Raw genomic sequence first — 16838 nt, forward strand, 5'->3', positions numbered from 1 at the left:
GTACCCGTGAGGTCTTAAAAACTTGAAAAAGTCTTACATTTAGTATTCATAATTTAAGGCCTTGAAAAGGTATTATATTTTGTCAACCGGTCTTAAATTTCGTCGACAGGTCTTAAATTTCCTTCATCAAGTCCACATGTGATTATTGTTCGTTGTGACAACGAATCTTAGTACACCCAAACGTCGCATCCAAAATACCTGGCAACCTGTATATGACTCTGAACTGGCTGAGATGCTGACACGATTATAAAGGATAAAACTAGCTAACGTTAGCTATTCACTCGCTGCGCTAGCTAGCTAGACAGTTAACTAGGACACTGCCCTGTCAGGGACAGGGTAATGCTAGTTAATAAGCTTCTGCTATCACAGGCAACAGTGGAGCGGGGCTTTTGGGTGATTAAAGAAATTGAAACGTCTAACATTTTTTTTCACGGCAGTTTGGGTGACTTGATAATAATTTCATCAACACTTATTCTGGATTGACTCCACCAAACATCAAATCAGCAGCGATTATTTCCCAAACCCTCAGAAGCTGTTGCAATTGAGATTTTAACTTTACTTTCTGTTTGAAGATAATGTAGCATAGTGTTGAGGAATGGGTTAGTTGAAATTGGACAACTTTAAATTAATATATGAGATTGAACAACATAAACCCCCTATACAGATAAAATAAGTTAACAAGGATAGCAAAACCGATTGATAACGGCAGAAAGGCGTGCAGGACAGGACGTCAGATCACAGTGACACAGGTAGTTTTTTTCCCCATTATATGTGAAGGCTGAGATATTCATAACACTTTATTCAGTCTTACTGGTGGTCCTTTTGTAATACCAACAGGTGCACTTCGTTGTTGCCTATGTACTGTTCTCACTACGTGTTTAGTATTACATCGCATAACTATGTTTCTTGATAACAGCTGTTGCCATTTCCACGAGAGGATTTTTTTTTAAAGATTTTTTTTGAAAATAACCTATAAAATAGTGTCCTCTAGTGGGTTTTAGGAAGAGAAATTAACACATTTAGATTTAAAATATGGCACAAAAATAAACATATTGATGAAGACATCTGCTAGGATTTTGTTTTGGATGTGTGTGAAGCAGGAGCACCCTGCCCTGGGAGAGAAAGCTTAGGAGCAGCTTCTACCCTTTGCCATCTCTGCATTTACGTTAGTTGAAGACATCTCTCAAGATCGCGTGATGACAAAATATACATGAATAAATACCCCATTCAAATCGGACAGCTTTTTGTCTGTATTTCCAAATATTTTGCGTGCTAAATGTGCATTTTAGATGCTTATTTTACAATATGAAAATTCTGTACACCAAGAGAAAAGTCAGTGAGCACTCGAGTAGGAGCCGAGCCGCACGTCAGCCGGCAAAGAGCCGCATGCGGGCTTGCCGCCCTGCCTGGTTGACTGGCTTGAGCCTGTGGTGGCTACACAACTAAACATTTGGTAATTACTTTCTCTTCTCTCTTTTTTACATTTGTAATTTGTGTCCCATCTATCGCCGGGGAGTTCAAGGAACTAACGCATCTCGACCCAAAACATTTTTGCGTGAGAAATTGACTGTGCGGCGTGAGAGCGTGTGAAAACATGCAAAAGCGTGTGTCTCACGGCGAAAGCGTGAGAGTTGGCAGCTCTGCTCTTTTATTTGGCATGTTGGTGAGGTTATTATTTTAGAGGACCATTTCTCAATGGTTTTGTTATTTAATGAATGTTTGTTTATTAATAACTTATTTTTAACAAATAACTCAATTATAATTACAAAGAGGGAAATTCGCATCTCTATCACAACTTCCACTTGCTCCCGCAATTTAATTGCAACAAACACCTCAAAAACACAGCAACTTTTATGGAAAAGCTCCCGCTATAATAAGTTGGCTGAACTCGTCATACTGGATGAACAGATTGCTGCCAAAGGCTGTAGGATCTGTTGTATTACAACCGCACACAGGTTCACCCACAGACGTATCGAGACACGCAATGCATACACACACACACACATGTACACAAACACACACTCACACGTCCACCCCTCATAGTTATTGTTTTAAATGGTTCTGTCTTATGATTACATTTTTTTATTTTATTCATATGCATATCAGGAAAGGTGCGATGTTGGTCTTAAATTTCATCTAAAGTGGTCTTGAAAAGGTCTTAAAAAGTCTTAAATTTGAGATGAAAAATCCTGGGGGTACCCTGTCAGTGGGTGTTTAAAGCATGTATCTACTTCTTATAATCACTGAGAAATGAATCGAAAAGTATTAGGTGTGTTTGATGTCTCCGAACGCCAGCCCAGCTGTGTCGCGAAGGCTAGCATAGTAGCCTAATTACCATTCATTGATTGTGTAAACTGTTATATTCTAGCTTGTAAATTAAATAAAGGCTGCTATTAGCTCTACAGTGTTTTATAGCTAAAAACGTTGACGTGACTTTGTTTCTGTTAAGGGCAAGGTGTGCAAGGAGACGTGTTCCAGACTGTGTTCAAGTATAACAGAGCAAAGAAAGCTTCAGCTCTTTACAGAGTTTTATGCTGTCTCTTACGAGAGGCAGCAGGCTATCATTCTTTCTGGTTTGGAGCAGGTAAGCGAACTACACGATGCAACACAAATAGGTCCATGAAATAACAAACGTGTTACATAAAAGAGAAGCAACCGGCCCTCAAGACTTAGCATATACACAAGTTGCTCCTCTTTGGAATAGGGGAAGCTCTGATAAGTTATAGCGAGCTATCTGGCTACAACTTAGCCTAAATACAGAATTGAAACAAAGCAAGACACTAACTCTGTAACGTAACTGCACATTACGATTTTAATTACAGTAGGATATGTACAAAAACGAATAGAAACCTACTGTAGGCTATTGCTCACAAATATATGATAATTTGAGCTGCAACTTGCCTTGCCTCTCGACTTCACCTGTCATTGCCAAGACGAACGTTAAAGGTGCATTAAGAATTAATAGCTATTCGCGAAAGGTATGCTAGCAGCTAAAACTAACGAAATCTCTTGAAATGTGCTGACTTTGACATTATGACAAACTAATTACTCAACGACTGTCCTTACACAGTCAAACATCAATCATGTGCAACACAAGACTAAGCAAGATGGCAAATAAGCTACTTACTAGATCGGCAGAAGGTAATCAAAGTCAGGTCGGCGGGCATCGGCAGGCAAAACTACAGAAGGCAGTTATATGCCTATCGACCCTGCTATGCCATTGGCACGGACGCAATTCTCCATATTAAAAGTCATTGTAGCGCCCCAATTTTTTTTAAGCTGTTATTTTAAGGTTAAACTGCTTATCCTAACCCTAATCCTGAAGCATAATTGTTGCATATTGTGCCTTTAACATCCTTGAACTTGAAACTCTCCAATCGCGACACATGATGTCAATCAAAAAGAGTTCAGCTGTATCATTCATTCCCATAGAAGTCGGGATTCCCCGGTTATGACGATTTTGTGGCGGTTGTCCAATAAATATCTAGCTTTTTTGCATTTTCAGTTCACTAAGACTGCTCATATGCCTGATCACTGTAAATGTTACATTTTGTGAGGATGGATGACGGATGATGGGCATCATGTAGGCCTAGGCCCTAAAAGGCACACACAATGGTTATTCATTCTCCCAACCAAAACATGCTTAATTGCCTTAACTTGACAGCTCTTCACAACCGCTAGCCTGCGACACTATGGTAAATGTCTTTTTTACTTTACTTTTACCTCTAGCACAAGGTGAGTCGCAGACGACCACGTGGGCCTGACACAGAAGTTCCTAAGAGGAGGTACACCTTTAAGTACCATGTCCAACAAGGAGGCAAAAGACTGAGCGTTTGTAACGCCCGACTCACATTGATCCAACGGAAGGCAGAGGAGGAGTCTGGTGCATGGGGTTCTGTTGATACCGGAGACGTTATATTGAGATTGACAGGTCATCAAACCAATCAAGTCACTAGCAAGCTTTTCCCCTTTGAGTAGTAGCAGCAGGCTATCATTAGACAGGGTGCTCAGAGACCTCGTAAATCCTATGATACGTATTTTTCAGTTACAATAAAGGGGTTTTCACATTGTACAGTGTCTATTTCTCGGTAACTTTTAAAAAATCTAACCATAAAAAAGTCAAACAACCAACTTGTAGGTACAAATACGACCATCTACGGAGTTTGGCAGCCATCTTTTCTTTTTTTGTTTTGAGTTTGCCGCTCTGTAGACGTGAGTATACGGGATATGATTGGCTAGCACCTGTGCTGTCAGTTATGCATGAAAGGCAATATGATTGGCTGACGCATGCATTGCCTCTCGAAAAGTTCAACCTTCTTCAACTCTTGCCGCAAGCAAAGCATGAAACGCAACGCACGCGAACCAAACGGAGCCACAATTCAATTCGGCAAAGGATGACGTCACCCCATGCAAAGTGAATAGGGATGAGTTAACCCTGACGCGTCAACGCATTCCAACGCAACAATGTGAGTCGGGCGTTAGGTCACATTTATGTCAGTCTTTCAACTGACCAACAGTCGCCTACAGGCAAGTTTTATATAACCTTATGTTTTCCATTTAACTTTTCATTACATGCATGCTTTTAATGAGATACATTTTCCATAACATATTTACTTAAAGTTACTTATATTTGAAAAGGTTATTCAAGAAAAGTTAGGCAGTCAGACTGAGGGAACAGAGCAGGTAGCTGAAGTCAGATCTCCATTAGAGGACTTAAGAGGAAAACATAAGAACAGGTAAGTTATTATCCAAGCCTAGTCTAAGTGTTATTGTGAAAGACTTCATGCTGTCAGGAAACATATTTTTGCGCTTTGAGATCGATATCAGAAGTGAACTGCTATGCAATTATAGTGTATGATTATTCTTTGTATCGTTTCAACATGTGGATCTTAATGATTGTATGTTAAAACTAAATCCTATGTTAGGATTACACATTGATGGTCACAGAAACAATCAACAATTGTGCAAAACAGACCAGCATAGTTTATTATATTTCCCTTGTTCATGAGGTGTGTTTTTTTTAGGCCTCATAGCATTCATCCTGCAGTGAGAGAGGAGATAAGAGGGCATATCCTGAGTTTCCCACGCCAACCGAACCACTACTCACGGATGAAGGGAGATGTGGAGAGGGAGTACCTGAGCCCTGATTTAAACCTGCTCCGCATGTACCGCCTGTACAAGGAAAATAATCCGACATGCACTGCAAAGTTCTGGCTCTATAGGGACATCTTCAAGCAGCAGAACCTCTGTTTTGGGCAGCCAAGAAGTGACACTTGTGGGAAGTGTGACGCCCTGTTCTCCAAATTAACAGCGGCTACAACAGACGGAGAAAGGTCAAAGATTGCAGCTGAGAGTGAGCTTCACCATCGCAAGGCTGAAAAAGCATACTCCCAGTTGCAGGCTGACACAGAGTGGGCCAAAGCCAATAATGACTGCCATGTCATTTGTATTGACATGCAGGGGGGTAGTGTACACGCCAAACCTGACACACTCCAACGTGTACTACCAACGACAGCTGGCGAACTATAACTTTTGCATCCAGGAGATGGGCACCGGCAGTCCACCTACAGTGTGCCTCTGGCATGAGGGCATTGCGCGCAGAGGTTCAATAGAGGTGGCAAGCTGCCTTTTGAAGTGGGCAGAAGCATCTTTTGCTCCCCTTGTCCAGGCGAAGGAAAGGAAACTTGTCATCGATAGTGACCGATGCTGTGGGCAGAACAATAACTGGAGAGTACTTAACCTCATGGCCCTGCTCGTATCTAGAGGGTACTTCAGCCAGATAGAGCAGAAGTTCATGGTATCTGGTCACTCCTTCCTTCCCTGTGACCGCTCCTTTGCCACACTGGAGGAGAGGCGTAAGGTCTTGTAGGCCTGAAATTATCCGTACAAGTTAAACCCAAGCATTTCCTTTTCCATATAGATAACCTCGGATAGTGTGTGCCTTAGAAGGTGAAGCAGAGTGTATTTATTCTAGGCTCACAGTCTTACCAGGGACCAGCTGTGACATCTCTTTAGACAGGCCGTCACCACCTATTTGCAGAATCTCTCTTATTTGGAGGTAACTTGGGGAAATGTCATATGAGGAGTAGGCAAAAGTCACGTATATTCTGGGATTTCTGATGGGTATAAAAACAGCTCGTAGTCTGTATTTGTTAGATTTTGTATTCCGGAGTCCTGTCTCCTGTTCGTCTTCTGTCTCGTGTGTGTGTCATTAAACCAGCTCCAGTTCTCCTCAACTTTGACTCTTGACTCCTGATTCGAAGATTAAGTAACAAGTATAGTTTAATTCTCTCCAATAGTCTCCACGCTCTACACCCCCAGCGATGTCACCGAGATGATCCGGGGAGCCAGGCAGCAGCCATTCAGCGTGATAGAAATGCAGTGTGCAGACTTCAGACAGCTCCCTGATGCTACTCTAAAGCGTCCACCTGGCTTCCTAATCACATCCATGATGTGGTTGAAAGTGACAGGTAAAAACTAATGAGTTGGGTTTCTGAGATTATCAGTGTTGGGGATATGTTGGGTAATCTTAATTGAATTTCTTGTTGAATCATGATTTCAGCTGCTGATCCATGGTGTGTCCACATAAAAGGCAGCCACAGCCACTATGAGGAATGGAAGACTTGGCTGATCACCAAGCAGAGGAAGAAACAACCACCTCAAGCTCCCTTGTTTTCCACCACATACGCTCGCGCATACTAGGACCCTCTCCCTGTCAAAAAGGAGAAGCACCATGACCTCATGACAATGCTAGCCTACATGCCAGCGGAGGCCCAATCATTTTATGAAAAATTAGAATGTGAAGAGTAGAAAGCATCCCCAGACTCGCGATCTGATATATAATAATAATAATTATTATTATTATAATAATAATATAGGTATTTATGAATAATAATAATATAGGTATTTATGTATGGATGTATTTATTTATTTATTAAATGAATGAATGGTGTGAGTATTTATGCGCTCTCTAAGTGAGGTTGGTGTTAAAAAAAAAAAAAATTGAAAGAATGAAGTGCTTATTTTCTTTAAGGCTCTGTTACTGTATTACAACTAAGATAAAGGAATTAGATCTCCAGTGGTTTGAATTGATATGATGAATTGGACTTAAACTGTTATTCCACATTAACTGGACATATACCGTTCTTCCACATTCCATAAATGTAAATTGCTGTAACTGTTTATTTTTAAGATTGACACTGAAAAATGTTATCTCAATAGAATTGGGAAGCTGTTGTTGTCTATCTTCAAGTAAAAAGAAATATATTATATAATGTTCACAGGCCAAATAATAAAAGTATTAAAAAGTTAAAAAGTCTTAAAGGGTCTTCTAGTTCGTCTTCTCTGATGAGTCCAATTTTCAGCTTTGCCCAACACATGGTCGTCTGATGGTTAGACGGAGACCTGGAGAGGCCTACAAGCCACAGAGTCTTGCACCTACTGTGAAATTGGACTCATCAGAGAAGACGAACTAGAAGACCCTCCAGTCAGCTTTGGTTCAATCTTTATGGTCTTTTACAAACCTCAGCCAGGCAAAGTACAACGTTGTCCCGGAAGAAAAACTTGCTTCCTTTTGCTCTGACAATGTTCCCCAACTCTGAGAAGTGTTTTTTCCAGCAGGGCAATGCTCCATGCCACACAGCCAGGCCAGTAAAGGTGTGGATGGAGTACCACCAGATCAGGACCCTGTCATGGCCAGCCCAATTTCGAGACCTGAATCCCATAAAAAACCTCTGAAATGTGATCAATAGGAAGATGGATGGTCACAAGCCATGAAAAGAAGCCGAGCTGCTTGAATTCTTGCGCCAGGAGTAGCATAAAGTCACCCACCGGCAATGTGAAAGACTGGTGGAGAGCATGCCAAGACACATGAAAGTTGTGATTTTAAATCAAGGTTATTCCACCAAATACTGATTTCTGAACTCTTCCTAAGTTAAAGCATTAGTATTGTGTAGTTTAAAAATGAATATGAGCTTGTTTTCTTTGCATTATTCGAGATCTGAAGACACTGCATCTTTTTTGCTATTTTGACCAATTGTCATTTTTCTGCAAATTAATGATCTAAATGACAATATTTTTATTTGAAATTTGGTAGGAATGTTGCCAGTAGGTTAAAGAATAAAACAAAAATGCACATTTTACTTTAACACATACCAATAAATAGTAAAACCAGAGAAACTGATAATTTTGAAGTGGTCTCTTAATTTTTTCCGCGGCTGTATATTTTTACGACTCGTTACCGCTCATTTTGGATAGCCCGCGCTTCACTGATGCTGTATGATATATCTTTGCTAGCATCGCGCTGCCACTCAACCTGCAACTGCGCTAGCGCAACATTTTAAAATATAGAGCGGACAGTACTGCAACTATAACCAAAGTTTCTAAGCTATTCAGTGTTGCCAGGCGTTTTCGATCGACCGCAACTCGGCCGAAAATATGAACTACTAGAATATTGTACTCGCCCGACCCGCTTATTAAAGCCCCATTATGCAACAATTATACTTCAGAATTAGGGTTAGGATAAGCAGTTTAACCTTAAAATAACAGCTTAAAAAAATTGGGTCGCTACAATGACTTTTAATATGGAGAATCACCTCTGTGCCATTGCGATACAAGGGTCCTTATAAGGGTCCATATAACTGCGTTCTGTAGTTTTGCCTGCCGATGCCTGCCGACTTGACTTTGATTACCTTCTGCCGATCTAGTAAGTAGCTTATTTGCCGTCTTGCTTTGTCTTGTATTGCACTTGCTTGATGTTTGATTGTGTAAGGACAGTTGTTGAGAAACTAGTTTGTCATAATGTCAAAGTCAGCACATTTCAAGAGATTTCGTTAGTTTTAGCTGCTAGCATGCCGTTCGCGAATAGCTATTGTTCCGTTGTGCTGCTTTAAGGCGAGACACTACAGGTGAATAGGGTAAAAATCTTAAATAATAGGTATCACCATGAAACTTTCTCAGTTGATTACTCATGTTTAGATTAGAAAAAAATGTATTACAAGTTTTTTGTATTTTGATGTTTGAATATGCAAATTAGGTATTATCTTGTTAAATATGCGCTAATTTGCATAATGTTTAAAAGAAAAAATCTGATCATGGGATAAAGCCAGGTTAAAAAATCCTTTCCCTTTTTGTTGGCATATTAGATGGGAAGAAAATTACAGAGGGGTTTATGGATATCTACTTTAGTTTTCCTGTAAATCAGAAAATACTGTCGATACCCTAAAAAAAACGATTTTCGCCATGTTTTTGGGGATATAATGTTATATAATTCAGGCTAGGAATAATATATTTACAAATCCCTCTGTAAATGTCTTCATAATATAGTTGGGTACAAGACTGGAAAGTTTGGTGTATATAGGGTGAACTGAAGTGGAGATTATTTCCTTGGAGTATGACAAAAAACTCATTTTGAGAAAATCGCATTTAAAGATTCAAGGAAGTGTCAAGCCATACCACGTGATGCGTCTGAACGAATCACGTTGTCAGAAACCACCGCAAACCAATGAAATTGCGTCTTTAGGTTCAAACCCACGTTTTTACTAACATCATTGGTTACTGCTGGAAAGGAAATGTCCTTATTTGGATAACATAGCCTTGTGTGTGAGATACAGGGCTTTCCAACAATACCAAAGATGACAAGCATTAGAAAGCCGATATACTGCACGTTACGTTGGAATGCTAACTTTCCTGGAAACCTATGAGAATACTGACGCCGCTAACAGACAAAATGTGAATAAATATACACATTAATGTATAATTAGGATATTTTCTTTATGCTAGTATGAAAGATTACATGTTTAGGGAGTGAACTAGCTCAAAATCTCAAAATTGACCACTGCTGAAAAAAACGATGTTTTTGCCTGCCGTGTCTCGCCTTAAGAAGAAGAAGAAGAAAAAAAAAAAACGGCTGCTCTTGGTTAGCTTAATCATAGGGGTATTTGGTTATGCAAAACTGTTATCCCATTACAGATATCGCATTAAACGTGTACAATGACGTTAAATGCTCAGCAGTTCGGCGTGGGGAACCAGCATTATTAGTTTAGCCTATGCCTTCTGTTTTCGTCCCTTATCAGCATTCATGCAAAAGTTAATAAGGATTTCTGTCGAAGTGGAGGCTCCATTGAAACTCTCCCAAACATAATAGGCAGGTATAACATATTTAAACTTTATTAACGTCTTCATTTAACGGACCGAAAAAACAAACAAACAGGTAGGCCTAACCTAAGACCTAGTCCTATAGGCTATAATGTACATTCATACAAAAGTATATATATATATTACGACTCGTCACCGCGGGTTACCGCTCATTTTGGATAGCCCGCGCTTCACTGATGCTATATTATATATCTTTGTTAGCATCGTGCTGCCACTCAACCTGCAACTGCGCTAGCGTGAAGAAAATGTAGCCTACTAAATAGTTTTAATGCATATAGCAATGTAACAGCGAATCTACAGTACACAATGCTGTAATATTGTTACGGCATTACATGTATATAAAACTCAAGACTACCAAATAAGAAAACAACAAAAATAAGAACAGTGTATTGATTAAATGCCACTTACCTCTGCTTCAAACCAGTCGCAATGCAAAAGAGTCAGATTTGAGGGCAACAGCGAACTTTAAAGATCCTAGCGTGGGAAAACCACACCCCCCAATGGCACTGTACCCCGAAGATGTATGAAAAATTATACATTATGCCTAAGCAACCAATAGTTACGTCAAGGACAAGAAATCAAACATGGGTGGGGAAATACAGGGAAAACACACTCAACCCTGCTACATTAGCATAGGATGAAAGTTCATGTGAAAGCTAGCATTAGCGTCTAGGTATCTACTTAAAGTTAGGCTACTCCCGCCAAATGCTTCAAATTCCTTTCCTTCAAAGGCTACGTTAGAGCTAGCGAGTGCTTTCTATAAGTCAGCCATTCAAAATATCTTTAATGTCGAACAAGCCATATAAACTCAGATATTTAACATCAATATCGGAAACGAGGGCCATTGAGCTTGCCTGTTAACATTAAGTTAGAGTAGGATAACATAATGCTAGCTAAATATCAATTTTCGCCTTGTTAGATGTAGAAACTATTACTAATGTTACCTCCCTCCAACTTGCCAAAGTTGGTTCACTTAAGCCATGATAGTTTTCTACAGAATATAGTATTAAAACAGTTATTAAACAAGGACTGTAGTTGTTCTTACTTCTGAAGTGGTAGCAGCTGCCTCCATCTCCACTCTCCAGCAAGATTCTTGAGGTCTCCAGAGTCCAGTCCAGTGCATGGGGTCACAGTAGTCTCTCAACGGTTTCCAACGGCTCTTGGGAGGAGCTTTCTTTGCTTTTGGCGCAAATAATTTTACACTATACACTCAAAATCCGAACTTGAGCTGTGGCTGCTCAAAAAACTCAAGTAAAAAAAAAACACATTGTAAAGCTACATTAAAATTGTTTAAGGCTCATTATGGAATACTAACACATTACCCTAATTGATTTTTAAATATATATAATTGTTAATGTTATTATAGTAACCAGCATGTCATATATCAATTAAGATATGCCTATATATTTTTTATTGTAGCCCAGTTGGGACTAGTCTGGGAAGTCCCGCCCCACTTCTTCCGGCCAAATTGATTTTGCCTCAGAACTGGGTCTGGCCAAGTTTGCATACCCGTTCATTTCAAGATTTCCAGAATCCTTGGAGCCAATCACAAACTGGCTTTTGGCTACCTGGCGCGCCATTGGCGGATTTAAACTTACCACGGCTACGTTACAAAATCTACTGCACGGAGAGTTTGGACATGGTGGCCGCCGAAGCACCGCAAAACTTCGATAAGGCAAGTTTTCTTTGAAAACAGAACAGAAACTTGCCCTGGAACAATTCATACAGAAAAAATATGTGTTTGCTTTATTACCGATCGTTGTATCGTTGTATAGTATCGTTGGTCTGATTGGTTAAAGGACTGTCCAATCAGGTGGCTGAAGTGGAGCGCCGTTGAGAGTTGGCCAGACCAACTGAACAAATGGAATGCAGTGAAGGGGCAGGGAATTCCCAGACAAAGTTGGGACCCATGTAGTGCCCATGTATAGTTTTAGCATGTGTATTTTATCTGGGTTGCCCATGTGGGCCCCAACATCAAAGCCCACTCTAAACCCATGCCCAGCTGAAGCCCAACTAACCCAAGTGAAGCCCATGTGGGCCCCACATGGACGTGTTTGCTGGGACAATTCAGTGTGTTCAAGCAATTGATGACGTTGAAGTACAAATATTCAGTGTGTTCAAGCAACTCAACCTACTGCAAAGGGGCATTTTTCTAAATTGTGGAAGCACATACAATTTTAGCAAAACTCTGAAGCCACATAAAAACGAAGGTGGACATTAAATGTGACATATAACTGGCCATTCTGGCTTAATTGATGAAGTTTAAGTACAACTATTCAGTGTGTTCAAGCAATTGATGACGTTTGTTGCCATGGCGGCGCGTACACACGCAGCGGCTCGGTGCTCTCCAGGCTATATAATTTAAGTTTAATTTTTGGTAATAGTTAAGTTACTTAAGTCAAATAGTTACTATCGGAGAACAGTGTCTGGATTATAATAACGAGGGATTGGACTCCATTCCATTCTCCATTCCTCCGGAGATACTGCGACCTGAAGGGCTCGAGAATGAAGCCTACTACAACAGGCTTAGGAGGCGTCGGAGGCAACGTCGCGAGAGAAGGCCGAAGCAGGGCAAAAGAGGTGGACTGCAAGCTAGACTAAGAGCAAACCCGCACCGACCACCGCTTCCCAGTCTCTTTCTTGCAAACTGCCGGTCACTTGTCAATAAGATCGACGAAATTAGGCTGAGGATTGCATCGAACAACATGGGCAACTGCGTGACTGTAATCACAGAGACTTGGCTGGATAACTCCGTTCCGGACGAAGCCATCGGACTGGCGAGCTATACTGTGCATCGAGTTGACAGGACTGCAGATTCTGGTAAGACCAGAGGGGGAGGAGTCTGTATCTGTGTAAACAATGACTGGTGCACGGCTGCAGATGTCGTTGGGAGACACTGCTCCCCAGATTTGGAATATATAGCTTTGAAATGCAGGCCGTTTTACTTACCAAGGGAGATTTCTGCAACTCTCATCCTAGCAGTTTACATCCCACCACAAGTGAACACTACACTAGCTCTGGAGGAACTGTACAGCTTTATTAACGGCCAACTAAACCAACATCCAGAGGGTGCCTTGATAGTGGCAGGGGATTTTAACCATGCAGAACTCAAGAAAGTGTTACCAAAACTCCACAAAAATGTATGCTTTCCAACCAGAGATAAAAACACACTTGGACCAAGTATATACAAATATACAGAGGACATATAAAGCTGCACCATCCCCACACCTCGGATCATCAGATCATATCTCCTTGACACTGATTCCATCCTATAAACCAGTTGTCTGTAGATCCAAACCAGTTGTGAAGACAGTGCAGGTATGGAGTGAGGAGGCTGCTACATTTTTACAGGACTGTTTTGAGAGCACAGTATGGGAGGTATTTTCGCAGGGAGCCAACCTGGAGGAGTACACCTCTAACGTCCTGAATTACATTCAGTTTTGCGCCGAGACAGTACTGAGCACCAAAACCATCAAGGTGTTCCCTAACCAGAAACCTTGGTTTGACGGTAATGTCAGGTTGCTGCTCAGGACGAGAGATGCTGCCTTCAAGTCAGGTGACACACTGGCCTACAGCACCGCCCGACGAGATCTAAAAAAGGGCATTAAGGAGGCCAAATGCAAGTACAGGCAGCGCAATTGAGGGTCACTTTGAAAGCAAGGACGCCAGGAGCATGTGGAGAGGCATCAAAACCCTAACTGACTACAAACACAAGAACACACTGGTTAGCAAGGACAAGGACCTCCCAGACACCCTAAACCGCTTTTTTGCCCGCTTTGACAAGCAGCACAGTGGGGTAACAGTGGAGCATCAGATGTCAGGGTCAGAGGAGGAGCAGACTCTCACTCTTCAACACCACCAAGTGAGGTCCACCTTGAGTAGAATTGACACCAGCAAGGCCACTGGCCCTGATGGGGTGTCGGGACGTATACTTAGATCATGTGCCGACCAGTTAGCAGGAGTTTTTACAGACATTTTTAACCTCTCCCTGCAACAAGCCGTAGTCCCCACCTGCCTCAAGACCACTACCATCGTCCCTATCCCCAAAAAATCTGCCATTACCTGCCTCAATGACTACCGCCCAGTCGCCCTCACCCCAGTAATCATGAAGTGTTTTGAGCGGATGATACTGGCGCACATCAGACACCACATCCCTGTGGACCTGGACAGCCACCAGTTTGCCTATAAGGCAAACAGATCCACAGAGGACGCTGTCTCCATCGCACTCCACACAGCCCTCTCCCACCTGGAACACCCGAACACATATGTAAGAATGCTCTTTGTGGACTTCAGCTCTGCGTTTAATACAATAATCCCCCATAAGCTGGTCCTCAAACTCATTAATCTTGGTCTCCCTACCTCACTGCGCTCATGGATCCTGGACTTTCAAACAGACCACAGAATGTCAGAATAGGGCATATGACATCCTCAACTGTAACCTTGAACACAGGTGCGCCCCAGGGGTGTGTACTCAGCCCAGCCCTCTACACGCTCTTCACCCATGACTGCGTGCCTATACACTCATCCAACACCATAATCAAGTTCGCCGATGACACCACTGTGGTGGGGCTCATTAGTAACAACAACGAGTGCCATTATAGGCAGGAGATCAAACACATGGCAGAGTGGTGTGTGGACAACAATCTGGTCCTAAACACAGAAAAAACAAATGAGCTCATTGTGGACTTTAGGAGGCCCAAGAGGACCATGCAGACCCCACTTACCATCAACGGGGAAGAAGTGGAGAGGGTGGACTCTGTTAAATTCCTAGGGACGTACATCACCAAGGACCTAACATAGGCAACTAACGTCTCCAATCTGGTAAAGAGGGCCCAGAAGAGGCTCTTCTTTCTATGGAAGCTGAAACGGGCTGGCTTATCCACACACCTGCTCATAAACTTTTATAGGAGCACAATTGAGAGCATCCTCTGCCAGGGCTGCAGTGTGTGGTATTCAGGCTGCACAGTGGAGAGCAGGAGGGACCTGGCCAGGGTGATTAGGTCAGCAAAAAAGATCACAGGAGCTGAGCTCCCAGACCTGGAATCTGTGTGTAATGACCGCCTGAAGAGGAAGGCAAGGTCAATAAGTATGGACAAAACACACCCTGGACACACCTTGTTTGTTTCCCTACCATCAGGGAAAAGGTACCGCACACTGCGGGCCCGCACCACAAGACTGAGAAACAGTTTTTTCCCAAGAGCTGTAGCCTCCATCACCCCCTCAACCCTCGCCCCTACCTGACCCCCTAACAAAGCACTAAAGACTTGACTTGGTGATGTGTGTGGGTGTGTGAGTGAGCGAGTGAGTGAATGTGTTTCTGTGCATGGTGTGCAGTGTTGGGAAGGATACTTTCAAAACGTATTCGGTTACAGAATACAGAATACATGCCCAAAAATGTAATCTGTAACGTATTCCGATACATTTACTAATCTGAGTATTGTATTCTGAATACTTGGAATACTTCCACATTGAATTGCATTTTATAAGTGTAGGAATGTGGCCATCAAATCCTGTTTACTAAACAGGCCTATTCTGGTGTGTTCTACTCAACTGGCTGAATGTGTTGGGCCCAAGTCTCCCTGAAAGTGCAATTTTATTGTACTATAATTTACTGTAGAGGAACAAACACTATAAGACCATGTTAACGCAAAAAAGGTTTTACTTCGTTAAAGTAGCCACAATTTTCCCTTTATAGTTTCTTTATTCTTTATTTTCTCAGCTGTGAAAAATGACACACTAAAAACTGTCCATCAAAACAAAACGTAAGCTCAAACTGAATGAGATGATGGCAAAGAATATCATTTTTTTCAACTATGCAATCAAATATAATTTTGCCCACATGAAACAATGTAAAACTCAAAAACCAATATTACTTCTTGGTAATATAACAACAAATGCTAGCAGCAAAAACCTATTCAAAATGTCAAAGTTGTACAGAACATAGGTGACAAAAGGTGTTGCTTTTATACGAATGTCAAATGAAAAAAGATAACAATTGATTTAACACAGAAATGAGGCTGTCAATTTACATGCATTGCCTGTGAATGCCAGTGAACCTGAAGAGCAGTATGTTTTGAGCCACCTACCTACATATTTGACCCACCTAGCCTACTCTACATGTCAACACACCCCAGTAAAGTGCGGTTGTATCTCAGCAGGAGAGCCTGCTCAAAGTGCTTATCTGTCATTTTGTTGCGATGTGGAGTGAAAATAAGCCGTTGAAAGACTGTGATTAGCCCTTGTTTGACATGCTAGCTAACGTTAGCTAAAATTTGCCTGTGTTCGCTTAAACTGAGGTTAGATTTTTGAAGAAGAATCTTAAAGTAAATGTATTTTGAATTAGCCAATGAAGCTGTAGTTTTACTGGTCACTTACTTTAGATGCTTTTTCAAGTTGGAGGTGGAGTCTTTCGAAGCCGAAAGGAGGTTGCTCAGTTATAGTCCGTCCTCCCTTCTCTTGCTTTAACATGAAATGCTTATTACATTTCCAGGATAGAAACGCATTCCTGCCCTGGCTCTCTTGTGCCGCGGCACCTGCTCCTCTTCAGACTGACTCCATTAGCAGACTGATCACGCAAATAACATTTTCATTCGTTTTCATGTTGGGGCTTCTGGGAAATGCATAAAGTTGCCTTATTTTATTAGAGAGCGAATACACTTGTGAAATAGAGAAGTACCGTCATG

Source organism: Sprattus sprattus, assembly GCF_963457725.1.
Source record: "Sprattus sprattus genome assembly, chromosome: 1".
Classification (NCBI taxonomy): domain Eukaryota; kingdom Metazoa; phylum Chordata; class Actinopteri; order Clupeiformes; family Clupeidae; genus Sprattus; species Sprattus sprattus.